Genomic DNA, 9,051 nt, shown 5'->3' with positions numbered 1-9,051 from the left:
CATGTTTATTGGCCATTCATACATACTTCCTTTCTTGAGTTCATATCTTTCAACTGTTCTTCCTCTGGGTTTTTGTGGGGTTTTTTTGTCTTTTATTTTTTGTATATATTACTTAAAAAGAAAACTGTATTCCAGATACAAACACATTTTTGTTTTTACATGTGATAAATGTCTTTTTACCTTCTTTTTGAAGCCCTTTAATAGCAAAAGTTTATAATTTTAGTGCAGTAAAAATTACCCATAATTTTTGGTAATAGTTATCTTTTTCATCTTTTTAAGGAATTATGCCTGACATCAAGATTATAAAGATACTCCTTTTTGTCTCCTAAAAATTTTAAAGTTTTGTTTTCACACGTAAGTCTTTAATACATCTGTACCTGGATTTTATGCATGACATGCGAAGATTTTTTTTTCAAATGGATAATCAAGTACCTCATCCCATTACTATTCATTGCATTGTCTGTGCTGCCCCACCCCTTCTGTCATGTACCAGGTTTCCATGTACATGGGGTTCTAGATAATATTCCACTCTGGGTTCTAGATTATTTTCCATTTGTCTATTTGCTACACGTGCCATGTAGTAAAAAGCTGTGCAATAAGTCATGCCTTTTGTAGTCTCTTTGCCTTGTTATTCCTCCCTAGGAGTACAGACACTATTCCTAACCTTCTGAGCTTCATCATAAATTTTAGAGTCAACCTGTCAAGTTTCACTAAGAACCCTACAGGAATTTATATTAGAATTTTATCGAATCTATAAATCACTTGGGAGAGAATGGATATATTTACAATATAGAGTATTTGAATCCTTAAACATGGTTCCTTCATTCCTTTGTCTCTGCTTTCTTCTCTCCTTTTCCTCCCCTCACTCCGCCCATAGGCAAGCATGCTAGTTTGATGTGAATCTGTTCATTTGTGTGTGTTTTTCAATATGCAGCTAAAAGCAATTTATTTTTATGACTTTGTAACACTTTTTATTTATTTTTTTCCTTTTTACTGAATATATTGGGGTGACACTGTTTTTGTATCACATGCTTTTGCATATATTTTAATTTCTATAAATGCTATTGTGTAATATCATTCTCAGTTTTTTCTGAGTCTCAGTTCTGTTGTTCAGATACATTTAAAGTGCTTATATGCATATCTAGATAGTTTTTGCTACATGGTGCATAGAACTCTATCCTTTGAAGCTACCTTGTTTTACCTATTCACTCCCCCAGTTATGAGTACCCAGGTTACATTCAACCCACTCCACCCCCTTATATACACACAGATAATGGTTCCATGAACAGCCTCTTTAGGGGCAATACACTCAGAAGCAGAAAGGCTGTGTCACAGAGTGTGGTTATGATTAATGTGACCCTGTTCTGACAGATTTCTCCCCAGAATGACTGCAGTGCATAGTTCCTATTGTTTACCTTCCTGTTGCATTATCTAACTTTTCAATTCTAATCTTATAGTTATAAAAGGTCATTCATTTATTTAATCTGCATTTTCCTTATAACTAATGGCTTTGACTCTTGGCATGCTTGTTTGTCTTTTGGTTTCCTTTTCTGTCATTTAATTGGTTATCTGGAATGATTTTGTTGTTGATTTACAAGACATTCTTATATATTCTCAATACTAATCCCTTGTCTGGTTTAGTCACTGCAAGTATCTTCTTTTATATCATATGTCTATTAATTTTGTTCACAGTGTCCTTTGCTGAACATAAGTTCTTTTTTGAAACATTTTATTTATTTATTTTCCAGTATTACTGAGATTGAGATATAACTGACAAATAAATTGAGCTGAAGTGTACAACGTAATGATTTGATATATGAATATATTGCAAAGCAATCACAAATTTAATTAACACCCATCACTGCACATAATTACAATTTTTTCTTTTGATGAGAACTTTTAAGAACCACTCTCTTAGCAACTTTAAAATATACAATATAGTGTTATTAGCTATAGTCACCATACTGTCTATTGCATCCCCCCAGGCTCATTCATCCTATAACTAGAAGTTTGTATCTTGTGACCGCCTTCACTCATTTCCTCCATCCCTACCACCTGCCTCTGACAACCCCTAATCTGTTCTCTGTTTCTATGAGTTCAATTTTCTTACATTTCACATGTAAGTGAGATGATACAGTACAGTTGACCCTTGAACAATACAGGTTTAAACTGTGTGGGTCCACTTATATGCAGATTTTTTTTTCAATAAATACAGTTGGCCATCTGTCTCCACAGGTTTTACATCCATAGATTCAGCCAACTGCTGACTGAAAACAATATTTCAGTTTGAGGTTGGGAATCTGGATGCAGAGGACCAACTGTATGCATTCTTCTATGCCATTTTGTATAACAGTCTTGAGCATCCACAGATGTTATTATCTGCAGAGGGTCTTGAAACTACTCCACAGCGAATACCAACGGCCAACTGTTAAGTTGTAGGGGAGTCAAAGTTATACGTGGATTTTCAACCGCAGGAAAAGGAAGAGTTGGTGCCCCCAAGTCCCGTGTTATTCAAGGGGCAGCTGTATTTGTCTTTCTCTGTTTTATTTTACTTAATATAATGTCTTCTCCCTAGAATTTACTTAGATCTTCTTTCTTTCTTTCTTTCTTTATTTATTTTATTTATTTTTTCTGGGCAGCTTGCTTGGTCCTGCTTCAGCACGCTCTACTTAGATCTTCTTTAATATTATATATTTAATAACATTTTTAATTTTCTCTATGAATTCTTACACATACTCTCTAAGATGTATTCTTTGTGTTATATGTTTTTAATGCTATTTTAAATTCTATATTTTAAAATGTTTCTTGTTGGTTTGTTTCTGGTGGAATAAAATGTGACTGATTTTTGCATGTTAATTTCATTCCAGTCATTTTGTTAATCACAGTTATCAAGAGTATTTGTCTGTGGCTCCATTTTGGTTTTCTGTGTTCTCCTTCCCAACCCCAGCCCCCACCCTCAAATACATATGTTGAAGCCCTGACTCCCAATGTGATGTGCTTTGGAGATGGGGCCTTTGGAAGTAATTTGGTTTAGATGAGGCCATGAGAGCAGGGTCCTCATGATGGGATTAGTACTCTTATATGGAGAAACAGAGACCTTGTTCTGTCTCTCCCACCAGGTGATCACACAACAAGAGAAGATGGCCATTTGCAAGCCAGGAATGAGCCCTCCGTAGGAACCAAACTAGCCAGTGCCTTGATTTTAGACGTCTAGCCTCCAGAATTGTGAAAAACAAATTTCTGTTGTTTAAGCCACTCAGTCTATGATATTTCATTATAGCAGCCCGAGCAAACTACTACACTTTCTTTCCATATATATACATTTTTATTCTGCCTCATTGTTCCAGCTAAGATCTCTCTGAATATTTATTAATACTTTAATTGTTGAATAAAATTAGTAAGGAGGTATCCTTACCTTCCTGGATTTAAAAGGAATGCTTCCTATTTTTCACTATTACCATGATTTAAGTAGACTCACTTTATCAAGCCAAGGATGAGTTTTTCAATTCCTACTTTGCTAAGGCAGTTGAATGTTATCAACTGCCTTATCTACATCTATTAAGTCAATCATATCATTTTTCTTCTTTAAGTATATCAGTTTGTTAAATCATATCAATAGATTTATAATATTTCAACCTTTTATTTCTTCAAAAACATTTTATACATATTGTTATATATTGTATTCTTTTGTTTTAATGGACTTTGGTTTTTTATTTCAGAAAGAGTATTGAACCTATCTATGTTTATTAGTGGAATTAACCTGCAATTTTATTTTCTTATACTCTTATTGCTAATTCTGATATCAAAGATATACTCATCTTGAAAAATGAGTTGGAGAGTATTACCTCTTTTGCTATTCTCTAGATTGAATAAGGATATCATCTATTCCCTGAAACTTCATTATAACTCATTTATAAAATTATCTAACCCTGTTGTGAGAAGAAACCACTGATTCAATTTTTTTAATGGTTATAGAAATATTCTAACTTTCTTCCTAAGCTTGGTAACTTATAATATTTTTCTAGAAATGTATCTATTTTGTCTAAGTTTCCAAATTTATTGGCATTAAGTATTAACAATATTCTCTTATTAAATTTTAATCTATGCCGTATCTGCAGTTATATTCCTCTTTTATTTGTAGCATTGTGTTCTTCTTGTTTTGTCCTTAATCAATTTATCCATGGCTTTGGTTATATTATTAATCTCTTTTCAAGAACAGTCTCTTGGATTTGTTGGTTCTCTGTATTATATCTTTGTTTCTAGCCCATCTATCATTCTCACTATGTTATTACAGATTTTATGATGACTTAATGTCTAACATTTTTTTGCGAGATTGGCATTAGTCAGGTACCATGCCAAACTGCTACATAAACATCTTATACATTATCTGTTTTGTCTTCATGATATAGGAGGATGACATTATCACTGTATCTATTTTACAAATTAGGAAACTGTGAAAGTCGTAGAGCCACTAAATGGCAAAATTGGAATTCCAACCAACTGACATGTATGATGCTATTCCTCTATTTTCTTTGAAATATAACACAGAAAATGAAGACATTGTTTAACTCCAGGGAATAAATTAGTAATGTTGGGATTTCAGGTGTGGTATGGAGCCATGGAAAATGTTTGTTGAATTTGGAATTGAAAGCTACCATCAGTTATGGCTGCAGTCTTCTGAGGTGTGCTAAGGATGGCAGAAGGAGAGAGCCTAAGTATTATCTGAGTCCTATCCAGGTTTTTTATTTCCAGATATGTCTGAGCCAAAAAATAATTGTTGAACATATAATAAAGTGCTTTCTTTAAATGATCGAATTGTCTTATAATAAATGATAATTTTTTTGAGTGTCCATTTTGAAATAGCTTGTTTAGAATCAGTTTTCAACGCATTTTTCTATGCTGCATCTAACTCTCACACTTCTTATAACTTCAGAGGTCTGCAGGTAGACAGGACAGTTATTACCACCATACAAATGCAAATGTGAGCAGTTACATAATTTGCTCAATGTTATGTGCATAGTGAGAGGAAGAATGATTCTCTAATGCAGACTTTCTGATTTTGGGCTGTTCATTGCTTTTTATTTTATTTTTTAATTTATTTTTTATTTTTTTATGTGAATTTTATGTATTTTATTAAAGTATCATTTTGTGCATTATTGTTATTTTTTTTAGTCTTTTTATTTTATTTATTTTATTTTTTAAAATGTGTTTTATTGATTACAGTGTTACATTTGTTCCAATTTCCCTTCCCTCTGCTCCCCTCCACCCGGTGGCCCCCCTCACCTCCCTTGTCCCCCCCTTTTAGTCCATGTCCATTGGTTGTGCATATAGTTCTTCTCAACCTCTCTCTGTCTATTCCATTCCCTCCTACTATGCTTCTTAATTCCTATACCATCTCCCTCCCTCTCCCCCTTCCCTGCTGACCTCCCCCCAATATGCTCCCCATACCTATAGTTCTATTTCCATTCTCATTGCCTATTTAGTTTGCCTTTGTTTTGATTCCCTAGCTTCTGTTGTTGGTTCTTGTGATGCAGTTTTCATTTTAGCGTTCATAGCTTTGATCCTCCTTTTCCTAAACCAGTCCCTTTAACATCTCATATAACAGTGGTTTGGATCTAATGAACTCTTTCAGTTTTGTTTTGTCCTGGAAACACTTTCTCTGCCCTTCTATTCTGAATGACAGCTTCGCTGGATAAAGTATTCGTGGTTGTAGGTTTTGGATTTTCATTACTTTGAATATTTCTTGTCAGTCCCTTCTTGCCTGCAGGGTCTCCCTTGAGAAGTCAGCTGATAGTCTAATTGGGACCCCTTTGTACATGATTCTTTTCTTCTCTCTTGCTGCTTTTAAGATTCTCTCTTTATCTTTAACTTTTGACATTTTGATTATAATGTGTCTTGGAGTGGTTCTCCCTGGGTCCAGTTGTTTCGGAACTCTCTGTGCTTCCTGGACCTGTAAGTTTATTTTCTTCCCCAAGTTTGGGAAGTTCTGCTTTATTATATTTTCACTTAATTTTTCAATTTCTAGTTCTTCTTCTTCGCCATCTGGCAATCCGATCATCCATATGTTGGATCTCTTATAGCTGTCCCAGAGGTTTCTGATCCTCTCATCATTTTCCTTGCTTCCTGTTTCCTCTCTCTGCACTGGTTGACTGTTTGTTCCTTCTCCATGTTCTGGTTTGTTGATTTGAACTCTGGATTTTATTTCCTCACCATCTGTCTCGTATGTGGTTTTATTCCTTTCAGTATGAGTGTTTTTCAATTCTTTCTCATCTTTTTCCAGATCTTTTGTTAATTCTGTAAGCCACCTGATAACAATGGCCCTGAACTGAGCCTCTGACGGGTTTCTTATTTGTTCATCTGTCAGGTTCTTCATCTGTTGCCTGGTGAGCTGCGCCACTGGGATTTCTATAGTTGTCTGCCTCATTTTGACAGATGCGTTTTGTTTTCTTGGGCCGGCTGTAGGGGGCAGTGCCTGTGTACTCGTCACAACCCAGCGACCGGCGGCGATCTGCGACCTTTTTCACCGCGCTGTGGCCCTTTGTGGTCACTACCCAGCAACCGGCAGTGGACCAGCAACTTTTTTCGCCGTGCTGTGGTGCTTTGTCGTCACTGCCCAGCGACCAGTGGCGATCCGCAACCTATTTCGCAGCGGTGTGGCGCTTTGTGTGGGGGCGGGGGTCCAAGATGGATTCCTGCAGTTATTCCACTAGGAGACCGGGATCCGTCCTCCCGCCCTTTGGGCCTCACCATTCAGGGCGCTGTGGTTGCTTTTCCCAGTGTTGGGGTCGCGAGCTGCCGAGGTTAGACTGCAGCTGAGATTGCTCTCCCCGCCGCTGTCCCAGGTGCGACCGCAAACAGCTCCGCCCCCTTTCACTCTTCTTACCTGCCCAAAGGGCTCCGCTGATTTATAACTTCATACGTAGGGCTTCCGTGTAGTTTTATTTTCTGGAATTTCTAGTTATCTTTTGTTTTGAAGTAGTTGTATTCCTCTCTAGTTGTAGAGGGAGACCGAGCGTGTCCGTCTAAGCCTCCATCTTGGCTGGAAGTCTCATTGCTTTTTTAATTTATACTTACATATACTTAAGATCCTCTATATGTAAAATACAGTGTTGAGCACTGCAGTGTAATAGACAATTGTTTAAGTCATAGATATAAGGCATTTTCAAAAATAATTGCAATAAAATGTTATAAGAGAGATTAAAGTAAAAGGTTATGGAAAATTTAGGGGAGGGAGAGAATTTATTTTTGAGTGAAAAGAAGAGAAGAATTCTGATATTCTTCTACTAATCTCCAGATCAATCTTTAGAATTAATTAAGCCCAGGCCAGGTGGCTCATTTGGTTGAAGCATCATTCCATACACCAAAAGGTTGTGGATTTGACTCCTCCTGGTCAGGGCATATACCTATGTTGTAGTTTCCATTCTTAGTTAGGGTGTGTATGAGAGTCAATAGGTCGATGTTTCTCTCTCACATCGATGTCCCCCCCCTCTTTCTCTTCTGTCCCCTCTCTCTATAATCAATAAACATATCCTTGAGTGAGGATTTAAACAAAGAATTAATTAACATCAAATATTTTATTTTACAATATAATATTGCATTACATACAATAGAATCAACAAACTAGAATATCAAAGAAAATTCTGGAAAAAATTAGCAAAGTGTGTAGCTCAGTACTCTGTAGTACTACTATTAGCTGGGTTTTAGGAACTTTTTCATATTTCTATAGGACCTTGGTAAGACCATCACTCTATCAGACATTCCCTATTATAACCAAGAAAAAAAAGACTATAAATGGAATTGAAGACCCCCTTCCCCTAAGAAACCACCAGGACTAATGCTATCATGTTTGATATACCTCAGTCTCTTCCAGAAGTTCAAAAAGCCAGGTAATCAAAGAACACAAAATATCTCCCCATATAAGGGTCTGCATCCCACATCATCTAAACCCTTCCACTCTGCTCTCTGTCACTATGTTCCCTCTTTAGCACAATCTTCCACACCCCTGGCCTCAGCTCTGAACATTCACCCCTTTATCTTTGGATCTATCTAAATAGGTCCAGAAAAGTAGATTCTAGCTCCTTTTCCTGAAGCCCTCTCAAGTGGTACCAGCTTTTTACCACACAATATTCATACTATGGGCCCCAGAGATAATTTGTTGGTGCCCTCATAACTTACCATTGTTTTCTCAGCTCTTTTCATTCTTCTTTCAAAACCCCCAAATATTTCGAAGCACATGCCATTAGAAAAACTACCTTACACTCTTTCTTCTTGCAGTCACTCCAACTAATGAAAGCTTTCAGAGCTTGGCTCATACTCTTTTCCTGTAACTATTTCGTTCATCACTCTTGGTGACTGTAACAATCTTGTAGATGGTCTACGCAATAACCTGTCCTCCCAGAACTTTGACTTCTTTGCTTGAAATGATGTTTTAAACCAATCCACCTCAGCCACTTACTTTCATGGTTAAACTCTAGACCTCATCATTATCTTTAATATCTCCAAATCTTTATTTCCAGAATTCTATTCTTTGACAATCACTCCTAGCTCTCCTACACATTTACCCCAGTATCTAATCACAGCACCTCTGTGCCCCATTGGGAACTTCAGTTCATTGCCCATGCCTTTTTTCCTTTATGTTGTACCCCTCATCTCATTTCTATCTTTTTAAACCAGACCAAGTTCCATGCTCCATTCCTCCCTTGCATACAACCATTTCTCTCTGTAAGAGTCACCTGGCAAAACCACAACACTGGTTAAATGAAACTCTCAGCCTCCTCTTTTCCTGCATCTGAGCAGAGTATGGCCAGGGGAAAATCTATTTCCATGCCACATGGACTTGTTCTAAATCTACAAACACAGAGCTCAAGTGGATCCTCAGCACTGCTCAGCCAATTTTCTTCATCTCTCTAGTCAATTTCCTTTCCTACTCTTTGAGAAGATTATTTCACACCTTCTGTCTCTTCAAACCTGTTCTCTGTTTCTCACTCATAACTGATGATCTCACTTGCTATTTCTCTGAGAAATAAGAACAATCAGAAGAGAAAAATATAT

This window comes from Furipterus horrens, unplaced genomic scaffold, assembly GCF_987537825.1.
Source record: "Furipterus horrens unplaced genomic scaffold, mFurHor1.1.pri manual_scaffold_3, whole genome shotgun sequence".
NCBI lineage: Eukaryota > Metazoa > Chordata > Mammalia > Chiroptera > Furipteridae > Furipterus > Furipterus horrens.
The sequence above is the reverse complement of the archived record's forward strand: the minus strand, read 5'-3'. Positions refer to the sequence as shown.